We start from the raw sequence: 19,723 nt of genomic DNA on the forward strand, positions 1-19,723 counted from the left end.
AGCTGAACTTTAATGATTAAGAGCTGGATTGGAAGAAATGCTATAGTGCATTTGTAGGCAAATCATTCCCAAATAAAACCTTTGCTTTTGAAACCTGAACAGCATATTCAAGTAAAATTCTATCCCTAGTGACTAGAGAAGATCTTTTGCAAAATGCCAAAAGCCCATTAGTACTAAAACTAATAATGTATGTGTAGAATTTTACGGTGTATATGTCTTTTGTTTTTCATATGTGACATCACTGAATTCTCAACTATTACTTTCATGTAGATAGGGAAGTTTTAATTATGCCAACTTTACACATAGGGAAAATAACATCTTAGTCATAAACCTTCAGTTTGCATGGCTAATATAAGAACTAGTTTGCATATCTGAAAATACAAACATAGAATTCTAATCTGCTCGATTTCATAAACTCTGTAAATGTGTGTGTGTGTGTGTGTGTGTGTGTGTGTGTGTGTGTGTGACAAGAATAGACACTATAATCCTATCTCATAGTCTAACTGGATCCCTAAATAAATACTTGTGTATACCTACTGTTCTATTCAGCTGTGTTATGGCATTATGATAGAAGATATTAAATATCACAATTTTGTCCCAGCTGTGTACATATTGTGGACTCTAGTAACTATTCTGGAGAAGAAAAGGAAAATAAAGGTATGTAAATAAATTCTCCAAGCAAAACTCCATAAGGTAGAGGACATGCAATTCAGCTCCATATACCTTCATAAAACACATAAAAATGAAATGTGGGGTCATGTGATGACTCATGATTAAGCACATTAAACTGAAGATTAATGTTGTGATTTTAGTCCCACCATTATCAGTGTTTCAGTATTAACTCATTGTAATGATTGAAATACTTTGCGCAAATTGCTTAAAGTATCAGAGAAGGAAACTATTATCTAAAACTGAAATAAAGGAGTGTGTATGTATGGCCCCCAGCAAGACACTGGGGTGGGGCAATTGGTACAGGCTGTTAAACAATGGTTAGACAAGTCAGTGGTAAGATTTTCAGCAGCTCATAATCATATTCAAGAGATCTTAGATATACTTATGCTCACTGGATGTTAATACTACAACCTAAATTAGCATATGAATTCTGAAGACAATGTGATGTGAAGAGATTTGTTACAATGTCATTGTATGATTTGGCTTGATTCAACTCTTAATTCTACCCCCACCCTCAAACAATAATTTTGTAGTTTTGCCAGTATAATATTTCACTGGCTACTCCAGTGAAATTATTGAAAGTGATGAAACTTCTCAAATTGTGCAGAGTCCCATGTAAAAACCATTGTGCTATTTGTTGATTTGGCTGGCCTTGGATACATTTATCTTCCTAGTGTGAGCAAATCCATTCTGCTTTGGAGAATTGCCTCTCTCCCACATTTGCTTGAGGTCGTTGTGGAGAAGAGCAACCAGAATGCTTAGACCTTCCTGGTTAAACCTGTTCATATGACTCATGACTAGAAAATCTGATTCTTTCTTCTCAAGATGTGGAGGACGCAGAAACACTCTGAGCAGAGAAAACAAGGGTCACACATGTTAGAGCTGCTATTTCCCAGGTAGTCCATATTCAGACTGCCCTGTGTCCTCATCCCAAGCTTCCAGGTTTTCCTGACTTCCATCTTTTCCCAGATCTGATCTGTCATCTTTGCTCTGACTTTTTGAACTTTCCCATAAACTTACATTAAATTTCTTTTATTTATTTTTCTTGTTATACTTGTCTCTCCTCTCCTTTTTTTTCTTGAATCAATTTCTGTTACTAGCAAACAAATAAAACAGAATGAAAATAAAATAATAGCAAAAAAGAAAAAAAAAGAAAAAGAAATGAAAAAAAGAAATGAAGATAAAAGAATCGTTCACATATATAACTAATACGGTTGAAAAGCATTATAAATGAACTTTATATTTTACCACCCACTTGTATCCCAATTTGAGTTCAGAGGCTTTACTCCAACCACTGATCCCTCATATGAATTATGGAAAGGAGTAGCCTTGTAAAGAAAGGAAAAACAAACAAACAAACAAACAAACTTCCTCATAGGGAATTGCACAGGCCTCCCTTCCTTTACATACCAAATGACCACAGGTTACCACTTCTAACTTGGCATGGTGTCTGAAAGGTAACACAATTTGAGAAAAGGAGAACTTTAGAAAATCTGTATTACAATCATTCTTCCTTTTTCCAGACAACATTATTTAAAGATTTCACAGAGATCTATAATACACAGACTGTGCTTCACACAGACTGTGCTTCATTCTTAGGTCTCAACTGAGGTCAATGAAGTGCGTACTTAGGAAAGGAATTTTACACTAAAGCAAGTCCAGGATTAAAAATTCAGATTTGTGTGAAGAGGAATGCCCGGGCCTGAGTTCTTTAACATATAGTAAGCTAATGGAGACAAACTGGAAAAATGGAATTACACCAAGATTCTAAAAAAGTAAAAACAAACTGATACCTACTGTGACTTTAGTATGCTGGTGTGGCTGCATTTAATCAGTGATTATCATGCCATCAGTCCTACGGCTTTAAAACGTGCATTTCACTGGTGAGTAAACTCTCCCAGGACTTAAGCCACTTCCAAGTACATGAAGGCATCATTTTAGGTACAGCTGGCATGCAGAAGCAGGGAGCCTAACTTTGGGCCCACTGCTCTTCTTTCCTGGTTTAGTCTGCCTTGTGGATGAAACATAACAAAGAAGAAATGGATCAAGGTCTGAGAGTCATTGTAGATGTCAGAAGCAGGAGCCGCAGAGAAAAGACGAAGTTATGAAATTACACATGTTCTTGGAGACATGTATGCATATGTGTGAAGGTGGAGAGGCAAGGTTAGTGTCTGTGTGAATATTTTATGCTATAAAAGTGGAAACTGAAAACAAGCAGACTCTGAGTTAGGGAGGGAAAGATAAGGGACAGGGCAAGAGAGACAGAGAAAGAAACCACTATGGTCAGTAAAGCAAATATTTATTTCCCAGAGTCATACAAGATTTGAGCAAACAAAGGAGGTTTTGTTTGCATCTACCTTTTACCTGAACTCAGTCTTGGCATGTCTCCTTCTCCCCCTCTCTCTTGATAGGGGAGACAGGAGTGCCTTTGACAGTTTTAACACATTCATCCAATTACATGTTAAATTCCGAGCAACACTGAACCCCCCGTCGTGAAAATCCCTGCAATACAGATTTGCAGTCTTCTAGAACATGATGTTTATCTAAATTGTCTGAGTTTCCTGTCAAGCTCAACAGACTAAAGAGGAAAGAATACTGTCAATCTTTCTGAGTATTTTAGTAGATTCATAAAGAAGTTACCAAATCTTTATTTTTATTTTTTATGATGTAAATTCTTACTCTGCGCTCCATTTAGGAGAATCAATGCCACTGATTTCTCAGTCTTGAAAAATGCAAGGAGAGCTCAGCAATTCACCTTCCTTCTTGTCACCATTTGTTATCCCCATGGAAATAGGGACCAGGTAACAGAGAAGTGAACCAGTACTGCAGCTGGAAATAGCATCAGACCCACAGTTAGGAGATGAGCACTCTTCTTGATTCTGCTGCTCACCAGTGGAATTATCTTGAGCAGCCTCAGAAATCTGTCTGGGCCATGCGATTGTATATAGAAATGAGGGAGTTGGACTTTATAACAGATGATCTTAAAGTGAAGTACAATACGCGTGCCTCATAATATGCCACTTTGGCATGAGGATTATTTTCGGCTGAAGGTGATCAAGACACAAAAGATTCAGGAAAACTTTTACCTCTCCCTTAACTGCCTAAAGAATTTAAAAAGGAAGCCTGGCCCAGCAAGAGAACAATTACTAGATAGATAGATAGATAGATAGATAGATAGATAGATAGATAGATATATTTTTTTTTTTTAACCTGATTACCATGTATCTGCTCTTATCATCTGGTGAACTGCCCTCCTCACCTTTGAAACCCATACCCTGGTCCCACTCCTTAGCTCAGGATGGCAGATAAACTTCCTTTGCCTGATGGCTTTGGGGTCTCATATTTTTAATGGCTTTCTGTTTTCACTAAATTAGTTTTTTTTGCTGTTAATCTGTCTTATATCAATTTAATTATTGGGCCAGCCAATGAAAATAGGAGAGAAGAAATTTTTCCATTCTTACAGTCTCTAAAATATTGTGCACTCTAGATCACACATTATAATAATGAATTATACTATAAATTGGTTTATAATATTGGTATATAAGTTGGTTAAGCATCCTACTCTTGGTTACAGCTCAGGTCATGATCTCACAGTTTGTGGGTTCCAGCCCTGAGTCAGGCTCTGTGCTGAGCCTACGTGGGATTCTCTCTCTCCTTCTCTCTCTGCTCCTCCCCTGCTCACTTTCTCTGTCTCACTCTCTAAATAAATTTAAAAAACTTTATATATATATATATCTATATATATATAAGATATATAAGATATATAAGATATATAAGATATATCTATATCTTATATATCTATATATCTTATATATATATAGATATATAAGATATATCTTATATATCTATATCTTATATATATCTATATATCTGTATATATCTACATATATCTATATATATGTATACATATATATATTCATTCTATTTTATTTGAAATTTAAAAAAATAAAATGCAGCTCTCAATATCCATATCTATTTCATGACCCCAATGGAAGACGGAAGTCATTAGATGATTTTGTAAACACTTCAAATGTATTTTTTCAAATAAAAATGATTTTAAAAAGCAATGAACCATTTGTTCACTTTTCCAAGAAGTCTGGACTTCTTTGTCAATAGCAGCGACATATCTCATGGACACTGTTGTGGGAACTGCCCATTTATGCTGAAGAATAAGCCCCTTGGTTATATCTTTTACACATGGATTTTAATACCTAAGATTTAGCAGACTCGGCTCAGAAACTTCAAATTCAGTGTGTTGGTTTATTTAATACTTTCCAATGGTGCTTTGGAAAACTCCCTGATAGGAAGTAGCAGTTTACTAAAGTTTTTTGTTTGTTTGTTTGTTTTTTAGGGAAATCTAATGTCTCTGTTAGTAAAATAATAATATATCTCTATGCACCATTTAATTTCCTCCATAAGTTTTCAGATATTGTCCATATTAGTGAAGTTATCAATGACCTTAAAACCAGGAAGAGATTTCTATGTGAATATGATAGAGAGTAAATTAAATAATATTAAGTTCTAGGGAAACCTGGGAAGAGACACAATGTCAACTAAGATGGCCCAGATTAGACACAGATATGATAGAATATTTTTAGAGATGATTTTCAATGTTAGGTGTTTGAAGCAATGATAGTTTGAAGCAATGATTGTTTGTTTTTGTAATAAAATAAAACATCATTTCAATTGCACATCATTTCATGCATCAATTATGGTATTCTTTTGATTGTAGGGTAAACATTTGTGCAAATATCTGTTCCTCAAGTAGATTTTCATGCCTTAGCTTTAAACTCTGGGTCTTAAAAAAAAAAACCTCTTGATTAGCAGGTGTTTGAAAGCTCCTACTCAGCCCTCTGTGGTCATCTTAAGTCATTGTCTCAAGGACAACTTCCCTGTTTTCTCCAGCGTGAGCCAAGCCCTTTTATCACACATATTTATTGTTCCAAGTGTTTTCCTTTTATTTATTACTTTGTAATTACATATGTATTTGTACTTTACTTGTCCTCTAGGCTTCAATTATGTAAAGTTCAGGTGTACAACATTATAATTTGACATCTGTATACACCACAAAGTGATCACCCCCAAAAGTCTAGTTACCATCCATCAGTCAACAATTGGCCCACTTTACCCTCTTCACCCACCCCCAATCTCCCTTCCTTCTGGTAACCACAAATATGTTCCCTGTGTCTATGAGTTTGTTTTCCTTTAAAAAAATTTTTTTTCAACGTTTTTTTATTTATTTTTGGACAGAGAGAGACAGAGCATGAACGGGGGAGGGGCAGAGAGAGAGGGAGACACAGAATCGGAAGCAGGCTCCAGGCTCCGAGCCATCAGCCCAGAGCCTGACGCGGGGCTCGAACTCACGGACCGCGAGATCGTGACCTGGCTGAAGTCGGACGCTTAACCGACTGCGCCACCCAGGCGCCCCATGTTTGTTTTCCTTTTAATTCTGTTTGATTATTTTTAGATTTCACATGAGTGATATCTTGCAGTATTTATATTTTCTTCTTCTGACTTATTTCACTTAGCAATATACTCTCAAGGCCCATCCATATTTTCACAAATGACAAGAGCTCTTTTTATAGTTGAGTGATATTCCTGTGTGTGTGTGAGTCTATGTGTGTGTGTCCGTGTGTGCACGTGTGTGTTGTGTATCACATCGTCTTTATCCATTCATCTACTGTTGGACACTTGTGTTGCTTTCATATCTTGGCTATTATAAATAATCCTGCAATGACCATATGGGTACATATATTTTTTTTTCAAAGTAGTGTTTCTGTGTTCTTCAGATAAACACCTGATAATGGAATAGCTACATAATATGGTAGTTCTGTTCTTAATTTTTTGAGTAATCTCCACACTGTTTTCCATAGTGGCTGCACCAATTTACAATCCAACCAACAGTGCACAAGTGTTCACTTTTATCCATACCCTCTCCAACCCTCTTTATTTCTTGTCTTTTTGATAATAGCCATTTCTAACAAGGGTGAGGTCATTGTGGTTGTGATATGCATTTCCCTCATAATTAGGGATGTTGAGCATCTTTTCATGTGCTTATTGGCCATCTGCAGGTCTTCTTTGGGAAAATGTCTATTCAGGTCCTCTGTCCATTTTTAATCAGATTTTGAATACATTTGATGAGAAGGGCTATTCTACACAAACACATCTTTCTTTTTCTTTTTCCTTTGTTTCCTTCCACTGGAAATAAAGGGCTTCTGTAACTTCTTAGTACACAATATAGTAACTCAAACACACTAAGAGTAGTTTAGGATTACTATTTAATAATACAAGGCAATGCAGACATGTGACAGGAGAAGGTGAGTGCAGGTGATACATCAACAGTATATCATTAAGCCTAAAGAAAACCCATTTTAACCCTGTCTCTTCCTCACTATATGCTAAATTCTACGGCTTCTTCAAATAAGAGCAGTTAGACTCTGTCTACCTACCTACCTACCTATCTATCTTATCTACCTATCTCATCTATTTCTCTACCTATCCTGTAGCTTGAATCTTTATAAAGAAAAGTGATTCTTCCATTTGAAAAATTTAAAATAATAAAATGAGGAACATCATCATAAAGTATTGTATTATGCCAAGTGACAATGTAAAGCTTTGATGAAGGTGCATGTGTGTTTGGTAAAACTTCTTTATGTACTCTTTGAAAATATATTTCCATCTAAGTCTGATTAACATATTTTAAAAAGTGACCCCCAAGGCCATCTCACTAATAATTCTTTATCCAACAGATCTTGTTTGAGAATTCTCCTGAAAGGAATGAAGTATGTCAGATAAATTAAATGAAAGGAACTGATGTAGATTAAGAGTGATGTACATTCTGAATCTGAACTTCTAATTTGACTAAATATTATTTTTCATCTTCATGATCACATTATATTGAAAAGTTGGAACTTCAATTTCCTCTACTATTTCATTTAATAAAGCTTTGTCTCCTCTGAGCTCTTAAGGAGATGTTAGCTTTAATTCACACTGACTTCACCCTTTGCAATTTACATATGTTGAAGAAATAAAAGCCTTTTCAAGAGTCACTACAGGGGCCTGAGAAGCCTCAAAGGAGTGTTAAGACCTTGAATTTAATGTGAGCTGCCTCAAACACAAAACACAAATCCTCCCTGTGGAATATTAATGGCTTTTGTATACAGTTACATTTCTTTGTGATTTCTTTTTAAGCAGAGGAACAGCCCATGTATAAACCAGGCTTTGTGCCTGTGACTGAGAAACACAACTTCCACTCTTTGGAGGCAAAGGGGAACCTTTCCACAGATCATCATTACATAGTGGAATTTATACTGGAGTATTAGGGGAAGCTTGGAAACACTTGAAAACAAGTTATAACATTGAAGCTGCAATTCATGGATTGCACATCATATGCCTTAAGTTGAAAATCAGATTTCTATGAAAACTTATTCAAAAGGATACTTTAGGTATCTTAAATATAGTTATAGGGTTAGTTTTTGGTATCTAACAAGGAATAAATTCTAACTAGCCTTTTTTCTCAAAGCCACAGTTTAACTTTATTTTCTGGAAACATATACCTGGTTTTAAAAGTCAACACGATTTGTGCAAGAGCTTGAAAAGTTCAGGAGACACAGATTTCCTAAAATGACCTCTGTCCTGCCCTAATAAGACATCTTTTTTTATATCATTCAAAAGCCATTAAATGGCCCAGAAAGTGTTTTAATATGATAGAGTGTTGATGATGTGCTAAGAAATTTTTGCTGTTGTTTTCTTTGCAGTCACTTGCGAGCTTAGCAAAACCCAGAAGTTCATAAAAGTAGCAATGAAGAATGCCCTATGGAGCAAACAAACTCTTAAATCCTTGTTCTCAAACCTGGCTGCAAGATTGTATCATTTCAGGAGTTAAAATGATGATGATGATGATGATGATGATGATGATGATGATGATGATGATAATGCCGCCACCTGGAGCCTGCCCTAGATAAACTGGATTGGAATTTCTTGTGTTGTACTGTTCAACACATTAGCTACTAGCCACACTGAAAGGGCAGAACTACGCCAGCCGACTCCATCTTGTTCTGTGTCCTTCACCTTGACCACACCTCCTCCCCTTGAGTAACCACCCCCCTCACCTGCCTAACAGGACTCGGACCCTTCCCCAGCCAATCGGCTGAGGCCATAGCCATTACCTCACCAACTGCCCCTAGGCCCCAATAAAATCTTTGTCCTTTTGAAACTCACTGTCTCTCCCTGGTATCTCACCGCTGTGTCAGTGCAGGTAGGGGACTGAGCTCGAGCTAGCTCGAAAAAAGGCTCTTTTGCTTTTGCATCGGACTCGGCTCCCTGGTGGTCTTTGGGGATCACGCCTTCTGGGCATAACAACACACTACTGAACACTTGAAAACTGGTTAGTCTTAACTGAGATGTGCTTTGAATATAAAACACCTTGAATTTAAAATATGTACTGTGAAGTCCACAAACATACTAACAAAGATTCTGTCCTTAACTAGATTTTAGATAGGTTCCTTGGAGCCCTCTTTTTGAATAGTTCTCACTTTTGAGCCCTGTTCTAGACCTGCCTCACCTAGCTTTAGGAAAAATCCTGACAAGTTAGTTTTGCATGAAATCATTTGCTGGAATTGATGATATATCAGGTTTGGCACCAGAAGGCCATCATTTATTGACTCCTAAGTACCTGAAGCAAATAACTTAATCACTATGCACTTGAATTTTTTCATCTGAGAAATATATAAATACATACTTTTATACTTATAGGCATTAAGTGAGATTTGAAAAAAAATATTATTGAGCCTTGTGCCAAGGTCAGGGTAGGTATCTAATAAAATTTGAAGTTCCATTTACCCTTTCCTTCTACCTCCATGAGAGAGGATGGGCTTTAAAAGACCTAGGAGCCACTAACACAAATATATACATGTCATAATACACACACACACACACACACACACACACACACACACACACACACACACAAACCATACTTAAGTCACATGAGAATTATTCTGGTGCTGTGCCATGGACAAAGATGGACCATAATACCCTAGAATAATCTCATAGGGACATTTCTAATTACCACAACATGATCTAAATTCCTTTCTTCCCATATGTACTCTCTACATCCTGCCCACAAGTGACCCATATTCTGAGTTCCTGAAAGAAGATCAAATCATGCTCATTCTTGCCTGTGCACCTAATCTAGTCCTACCAGATCTGCCCAATCAAACTGTAGTTCCTATCCCCTGAGAAACAGTCCTATGGCAAAGAATTTCTGCTTGTGATGATTCACAATGTAGACTGAAGCCTACATTCTTCTATGTATTTCCTTTCTCTTTGGTATCTAAAACTCTTTTGTGTTGATATTAGCCAAGTTATGTCTAATCTTTCCCTATACCTTTTTACTCATGAATTTCATGCTAAATTCTGACCCAGTAGATCAAATGAAATGAAACATTCTCTGGAAATGACTCAGAACATGGAGCCCAACAGTCTGGTAATGAGAAAATATCCTTTTGTCTGTATCTGTAACCTAAAAACAAAATATAAAATAGACATACTCCAACTAATGGAATCAAAATAGGGAATACACTGTTTTTCCAAATGACCCATAAAAATTGAGGGGTTTACACTGAAATCAAAGGTCAATGGAATCATTTCCATAATGAGAGAAAACAGAGATGGGAGTTAAGTTTTGCTCTTGATATGAAACTCCAATATCTATGGATACTGAAATAATAAAAAATACCTCATGACTGGAACTCTATGCTCATCTAATGACAAATGCAGAACCACCATACTGCCACTGAGACCTTAACAAGAATACTGATCATTAGGTGAATCTTACCATTTTCTCTACACTTAGTTGTATTTTCTGTGTGGTTTGCAATTTGTAAGTTTTATAGGCTAGTTGAAGGAGGAGACTTAAGAAACACACATTTGATTAGTCCATAAAATTTCAGACCTTTTCCCCTGGGGGATAATTACCTCTGGTTATGGAGTAAACTTCACTGGAATGTTATTAGTGTTTTGAGTGGTTCACGGAATAGTCTGAAGGCTACTCTCAGGAGGGTGGGAGATGGAGAAGAGATGAGGGAATCCTCTTTCCTCTCACAGTAATAGCAACCTCTAACCCATTCTCCAGAGGCCAAATACACTAAGTCTAGCCAAACTAATCCATTAACTAGGAGAAACTGTCCTAGGGAAAAAATCCTGGTAAGAAGTAGTGAAAGTATATTTTAATGGTGAACTTAGTAATGGATGCATTTTATTTGGTGGTTTCTTGTTCACTGTTCACCACTAAGCAGAGAGGAGCCAAGTTTCTCTAACTGTCCCAAAAGCCATCATGATAATATTTGTTTATATTTTTCTGCTGTTGGTAGCAATTCCAAGATTTTAAATTACAGTTTGTGACTCATGGTATTTCCTGTGAACTCTTTCTCATTGCGCTTATTATTTTTTTTAATGTTAATTTTTGAGAAAGAGAAAGCAAGTGGAGGAGGGGCAGAGAGAGAGAGAGAGAGAGAGAGAGAGCGCACCAGAGACAGGATCTGCACTGACAGCAGTGAGACCAATGCGAGGTTCAAACTCAGGAACCTTGAGATCATGACCTGAGTCGAACTTGGAGGCTTAACTGACTGAGCCACCCAGGCTCCCTTTAGTGTGCTTATTCTTCTGACTCACTCTGTATCCCATGTTCCAGTTTCTAGCACAACACCTAAGAGTTTCTGGCAGTGCAAGAGTTGGGCTTACACAGAACATGCACCAGAACTGGAAAGGGTTCAGATTTTGAATTACAACCACCTCATCCAAACAGAGAACAAAAGAAAGGATTAAAGAGGGAGAGATCCTTGTCCAAAGTCATTGAATAAATGTGGCTGAGGAAGACTAGCTATCAACTCTAGTCAGAGATCATCAGTAGAGTTGTGTTACCACCATGCCACCTACACTAGTCTTTCCCTTCCTGGTGTCTGTCTGTCTGTCTCTCTCTCTCTCCCTCTCTCTCTCTCCTCTCTCTCTTTTTTTTTTTTTTCTTTAGTGGACATAGCTGTGACTATAATATTTGACAAAGAATTAAATATTCACATTCAAGAGAAATTCCTTTAGACTCTTCATTTTTAAGAAAAAATGTGGCTTTTACTTTTCAAGTGAAAGTGAATGGAAGATTACAGCTACAAACAAAAAGGGAGACCTAATTTTCCTATGTATTATTTCAGGTGTTATTTTTCTTCACCTACCCAAATCCTACTGATTTACAAAATCTCCTTCTCCAGTGGGCCACCTCAAACTATTCTACAACAGTTTCTCCTTCCCTTTAATTTGTAGTACAGAGGGGACATTTACTACTCAATTGACAATGAAATAAGAATTTTCCCTCCCTCTGGATGGCTTTTCAGGTTCTCCTATGATTCTCCCTTGGCTTTTGTATTAGTAGATAGTGTATTTCTTTGAGCCAGAAGCCATGCCTTATATATACTATTGATTTCCCCATAAGTCATGAGTGGAGTAAGCTTACATTTGTTGAATTCTTATAATGTTCCACTTACTGTGCCAAGTATTTTATATATATTCTTTTATTTAATCCTTATGAAAAACCCCTTGAGGTAGGGCTTATTACCCTATTACATAAAGGAAAAAAAAATTGAAGTACAAATACTGGCTAACAGAAATTCTCCAAGAACTAAAATTTAGTTAACAGTAAAAGAGGCAATTAAACCAAAATCTTATATCTGCTGAAAGTGATATTTTAGCTAAATAATATACTTACTATTTGGTGTATAATAGGAGCTTAATAAATACATAACTATAAGGATATTTATTATTCTTAGAAATTAGAATATGTAAGAGTTTATATTTTTATGACATATAGAAATAGGAGTATTTATATGTGTAGTTATGATTGTGAATCATGTGTATGCATGATTCACTCTTTAAAGAAGACTTGCTTTCTGTTTTTCTGGATGTTCAAAGTTTTTTAATACTAATTAAGACTGTCAGCATGAGCAGTGCCTAAATCTGTATTTTATATTTAATTTATAGGTTGCAAGAGAAGAATGTATTCAGGGAAGGATGCTACCCAGTTCTACTGGAATCATCTGTAGTCCCTCTATGCATTGTCTAAGAATAGTTTGCAATGCATGATTTAACACAGAGCCTATAACATAGACACTATATTTGGAAAACTTTTCTTAAATAAAAGGATGACCATTTAAACAAGAAACTATTTTAACCATGAAAATGCATTTAGTGAATTTGAGAAGTAACTCTTACAAGAATATTTTTCTTCCAGCAGATATTGTTGACTGATTATTCTCTATAAACAGGCAACAAAAACAAAGCTTGCAGAAAGAAATGGCTATCTCAAATAGAATTATTTAAAAACACCATTGTCTACCCATCCAATGCACATATTCAAGCACGCTCAAGCATATCCATCAGTTAATCTTCAAAGTTGTAACATTTTTATGGGCAACTTTAACTTTAATATGTTTTGCACTTGAAAGTTGTAATATAATAGACAGACTTTGTGGCCTTATTCTGGGAGGAGAAATGAAGTCAAGTAGAACATTCACAGTGGGGGTTTGGAGGTTTCAAAATGCAAGGCAGAGCTTAATTTAATCAGATATTGTACAGCAGTGAAGCTTTATGAACAGAATGAGAGCCAAATTTATCAATCCCGGGACAATGACTTCCCTAGAGCAAATTTTTAAAACCCGTTTAAATGATCATGGATTATAACTCATTTTATAGTTAATTTAGTGAGGATGAGAATTAGGGATATTGCATATGTGGATGAATAAAATAAACACTACTAGTCTTTAGCAGTCAGCACGTGGAGAGATATATTGAGAAAGTCTTGCAAATTACCTGTCTCTTCATATTTAATAACCTCAGTGTCATAGATGATGTAGGATTTAATAACAGTGATTTCATCTGCAAGGTATGCTAGTTTTCCTTAAATTGCATTAATAACAACGCTTTACATGTATATATAAATTAATCATGTATGCACATGTATACATTACATTTATAGAATTAATTTTTAGTGATAACTATTTGCAAATAATGCATTAGGAACTAATACTTAGCTTAGTAAAAGGGATATCTCCCCCACCCTGTTCCATTACCAGTATTTAAAGAATTGATATATTAATATAACTCCATTTGAGTAATACATAGGCACCAGATCTAAGATTATATGATTGAACTGTAAGTGCTTGGGTAGTGGGCTTTCTGTCTAAATCAGGACCTGGGAAAGATTGGAAATCAAAAGTAGAGCATCAAGGCACTAATATTCAAGAAGTTAAGGTGGGTTGGGGGTAGGTAATGTTCTAATACTCATTGATTTTTAGCGGCATGTCTTTTGTTTTGTTATTTTGCAGGCATAAAAATTAGATTCAAACAGAAATGCCTTCATGATTTCTTACATATATTAATCTCCTATAGTTGAGTATCTTCCATTCAGAAAATGGCCCTTAATAGCACCATTTCTCCTGCTGTGATCTGTGCCCATCTCACGTGAAATATTTACTCATCAGTCATCATTCAACATGTATTTGTTAAGTCTAAAGTGGTCTCTGCTAAAACCGGAGGTACAGTGATCAACATGTCAGAGACCCTGACTCTGTCTCACAGCGTAGTACATGTTCAAGTCAAATAAAGGTAGGGGTGCACCAGCACCGAGGAAAAAATAGGAGTATCTTACCTAGGCTGTGGGGGTTAGTGGATGTGGAGACTGCCAAGGAAGGCTTCCAAGAAGAAACTGGGTCTAATATAAATCCTGCTAGCCACTAGCACTTTGCCTTTATCTCAGCAGGCACTTGGCTCTCAGAGGTGAAACCCACTGGACAGCCATACTTACTCATCCTTCTGCTCACTTTCAAAGCTGGTTTACCGACTCTACACACTTCCTTTCTCTATCCTTCCTTCTCACTCTCCCTCACCCCTCCCAATTTTCCTCTTCTCTTTCTCTTTTAAACAAGAGACTTAAGGACAAACTATAAAATTGACATCTAGAAACTCAGTTTTATTAATGTTGACATACAACCAGCCAAGGTTATGTGCTTAAACTGACTCATAAGGTGTGAGAAACACACCGAGCATGAACAGAAAAGGTAGAAAGATCACATAAAATGCTTTTTATAATACAACATATCAATATTCAATGAACATCCCTTCAATTCTGAAGCTTTCATCCCTCAAGGGAAACCAGCAAATAAACAAAAACCCTTCCCTTTTGAAAAAATAATGGCATAGAGATAATTTTAGGAATTGGTCTGACATCTGACATAACCCAGTTGGTGTGTAACAATGTCTGATCTCAATTCTTGGACTCTGCATTACTCTGTATAATTGGAGAAACATACAATCTTAGTTGAAGTATAATTAAGTGCAATTATACATAGATTAAGTATAATCTTAGTTTACATGTCCGTGATCAAAGTGAACACAGCTGCAATATCATTTTAAATAAAAATAAATAGTACAGACTTCTAGAATTGTTTCCTGACTGTTGTCTTTGTAAAATAATCCCAAGCAATACATTTCTGGCCTATGTGAAGCTAGAACAACATTAGAACACCCATGTTGAGTCATTTCTATGATTAAGCATTATGTATTGTTAACTGATTAGAATAATAATAGCTGTCAGGGATCCCCTGCATGCTGTCCAAGTTTCTGCCTTATACCAGGAGATGATTTATTTGTTAAAGAATTATTTGCAAGGAAAGTGGAAGATAAATCTTAACAGTAGATTATTTTAAAGTCATAAAGCTATTTATAAATTATTCTTATTATATCATATGCACAGACATTTTAGTCAGGCATAAATCAGCTTGTTTCATCTTCTGGATGAATAATTCTGTTGCCAGAAACTCATAAGATGGTAAGATTTTCACACATTGATAAACTTAAACAATAAGGACAAAGTAATACTTTCTGAATCTTTCTAGATCTATATGCATTCTATATAATTATGTGTTTAAAATTTTGAAAATCTGTAGGGAGAGAAATATTCCACATGTATATTCTAGAGGTATGGTTACTTACCCTTTAAAATGTTAACCACTATATTCCCAAGAAATAAGTTTTAAATGGACTCTTAGGTCTACTTTGATTATTGAGAATAATACTAACATGAGTGAAGAACACTAAATTTCAGAATACTGCCATCTAATTCAGATCATGCTTGTTTGCCCCAAGCCCATCAGTTATAGCTATTTTAAATAATTTTACCAAATTAAATGTATCAAATAAACCTATAAAGCCTAGAAACCTATAATACTCTTAGAAGAAAACAAAGGAGAAAATCTTTAAGACCTTGGATTTGGCAGAAGATTCTTAGATATAACACCAAAATCATGAGGAACGACAACAAAAAGACAGCTGAACTTCATTAAAATGAAAAACTATTGTGATTCAAAGGACACCATCAGAAAGTGAAAAGAAAACCCAACCCACAGAATAGGAGAAAATTTTTGCAGACATATATCTGATAAGGAACACATATCCACAAAATGTAAAGAACTCATCTTGGTGGTGGTTGCACATATATGCAGGTATACTAAGAAAACATTTAGATGAACACATTAAATTCAGTTGAAAAGACCATGGGAATCATTTCTTAGGGAAACTACAAGTCTAACCCCCCCACAGGTAGAATTATTTTCAAACTTATATAACTTTTAAGATATATTCCAAAATCAGTTTGGTCTCCTTTTCACATCTCTAATGCCTCAGTTTCATTTTAAACTTAAAGCCTCAAAGATCTCCCTGCATCCTCAAGCAATGTGCATCAAATCACAAAATCTGATGTAATAGGACAGCTGTAGATAGGTACAAGGTAATTTAAAAATTATTATTATGACCACAACACAGAGATATTCTAATATTCTATCAAAAGGAGAGTAAAAGATTATATATTCATTTTTTTAAGCTTATTTACAGAAAGGGGAGGAAGGAGTAGACAGAGAGAAGAAGAGAGAGAATCCCAAACAGGCTCCACAACATCAGTGCAGAGCCACATGTGGGGCTCAATCTCACTAACCATGAGATCATGACCTGAGCTGAAGCCAGATGCTAAACCAACTGAGCCACCCAGGCACCCCTATAATCACTTTTATTTTAACAAGGTAAAGGTAACAGCTACTATTAATTAAGTGCCAATTCTGTGTTTGAAGAGGCACTAGAAGCTTTAAAGATGTTATAAAATTAATCTCTATTAAGACATTAAATGCCATAAATTTTAAGATGCATCATCAAATTAATAACAACTCTTAATGATGGGAGGGAGAAAAACGAAACAACACAAGATGTTACATTTATGCATCAATTATAAAATTAATGTTCGCTTTACACACAAATGTTCCAGTCCAAGCATCAATAACATTTTCCAAATTTACTCAGGTTGGCTTCTATTTTTTCCCCAACTTCTTCTGTTTGGTTATGTCATACATTTGTGCTATGGACTAAATTGTGTGCTCTCAAAACTGACATGTTGAAGCCTGAAACCACCCACCCCTCTCCCAGCAATGTGAATGTATTTGGAAATAAAACTTTCAGGAGGTAATTAGGTTAACTGAGGTCATCGGGATGGGCCCTTAATCAGATAGAATTAGTGGATCTGTAGGAACAGGAAAAGAAAGATTTCTCAGTGCACACCTCATAAGGAATGTGAGGATACAAGGATGAGGGGCCATCCACAAGCAATGAAGAGAGTTTTTAGCAGAAAGCAAATCAGCTGGCACCTTGATCTTCCACTTCACAGCCTCTAGAACTGTGAGAAGTAAATTTCTGTTGTTTAAGCCTTGTAATCTCTGGTATTTTATTTTGGCAGCCCATGCAGACTATTACAACTCATAACACAGTTATTTCAGGGGGGGGGCGGAATCAAAGTCTTCATTCAATCCTAGGACCCCTGACATCATGGATGATTATTTTCATTAAATATGCATGAATTAAAGTGAACTTTTTTGATGTATGGTTGCATAGATGGAATCAAATCCATGAAGTCATGTGTCCCCCACCCAATATCATAGAGAACAGTTCTTTCATCTTAAAAAGTACCTTACCCATCTCCTTTCTTACCAATAATCACGTCCTGCCAACTGGCAATTGACATTCTATTTTCTCTTTGCCTTTCTGAGAATGGTATGCAAGTGAAACCATAACAAAATATTGCCCTTTGGGTTTGGTTTCTTTCACTTAGTAAAATTTATTCCAGATTCACCAAGGAGTCATGCAAACCAGTAGTTCAGTCCTTTTAATTGACCAATTCCATTCTATTGTTGGGATATGGCACAGTCTGTTTAGCCATTCACCTCCTAAAGAACACTTTGGTTGTCTCTAGATTTGGGGGATTATGAATAATGTTGCTATAAAAATTTGGACACAGGACTTTGTGTGAACATAAGTTTTCATACAAACATTTAAGGAAAAGGGAATTGTGCATAAACAGTGCTCTAGTTGGCAAATTTATTTCTTGTGGGGGAATGGGTCAACAGTTCTATGCTAACATACATGCATGGTAGGGTTTAACATACAAGCTAATGGATGATGAAACAACTTCTTCACTGTTAGAAAGGAAGTAATAAATAAGCAAGGAAGTTTATATATACATATATAACTAATTATATATATAAATATATATATTACATATATTTGTATGTATAGTACATAATTGCATCTGATTTATGCAATTGTATATATTGTATATAATTACATATGATTATATACATAATATATATAATTATAAAATATAAATATATAAAATTATATGTATAAATTATATATTAAAATATATTTATATGTGTGTATGTGTGTGTATACATACACATACATATATATTAACGTGCATACCCTTATATCCTAGCTCTAAAAGGGCCTACTGAAAGGGCCTAGAAACCGTGACACCCCAGAAGCCATGAGCACATCTAGCACCTAGGTTTCTAAATGCTATTCTCCACGGAAAGACGTCAAGCCGATTGTAGGGCTGGGGTAGGGACAATACATATCTTACAGTGCCAAAAACCAAGAAAGTGCTCAAAAACAAAAGGATGGAGACATGCTAAAGAGACAGAAGCAAAACTGAATGAGTTATCAATGGCCAAACCTGAAAAAATTGAGCAAAAGGATAAATTTGGATTATAACTCAAAAGTATCAAATAAATATACAGTATATTAACCAAATGATCAAGGTTAACATCTCCAGTTATGCCAGTTTGATACCATGAATGTCTGCCCTGATATGATGTCATGAAGAGTAGTGCCTTATGTCTGTGGTATTCTTCCCCCAAATGAATAACCTCCATCTATCACGGCAAAAAAGAACAAAAATTGAGGACAGTCAACAAAGTATCTGACCATTTTTTTTCACAACTATCAAGGTCATGACAATCAAAGAAAAACTGAAAAATGTTTACAGGAGATATAATGCACTATTACAATGTGATATCTTATTTTATATTCAATAAAATAAGAAAAATTAGTATAAAAACTGGCTACATACAAATAATGTCTGGAGATGGTTAATAATAGCATACAAATGTTGTTTGCTTAATTTTAACAAGTGTATCATGGTAATGCAATATGTTAACATTCAGAGAAACTGGGTGTGAGGTATACAGAAACTCAGTATTATCTTTGAAAGCTTCTTTAGATACAAAATTATTTTTGAAATGTTATTAAAAATGCATTTTGATTCCTGGTATTTAAAAATATGCTAGGATTTTAGAATCTCAGAAATGTGGATATTAATCTCATTGGAGAAAACTGAGGCTCAAGTTTCTGAAATTTGCATGAGGTCAAATATCTAACAAATAGAAGAGACAATATTTATGATAATTCATTCTTGAAAGGTAACAATTTATTACAATGCAAACCACTTCCATCCACACACGTAGAATAAGTTTGTTTTACATTTGTGGGTTGTATGTGATTCTCTGTATTATTTTAAAAATTGCTCCGTTTAAATGGTATAACAATTTCAAATAAAAAGGAATAAAATATACCCTAATGTGTTAATTTTAGTTTGAGATTTATTATGAGAACTAAGCAATTGTGT

This window comes from Neofelis nebulosa, chromosome 17 (genome assembly GCF_028018385.1).
Source record: "Neofelis nebulosa isolate mNeoNeb1 chromosome 17, mNeoNeb1.pri, whole genome shotgun sequence".
Classification (NCBI taxonomy): Eukaryota; Metazoa; Chordata; class Mammalia; order Carnivora; family Felidae; genus Neofelis; species Neofelis nebulosa.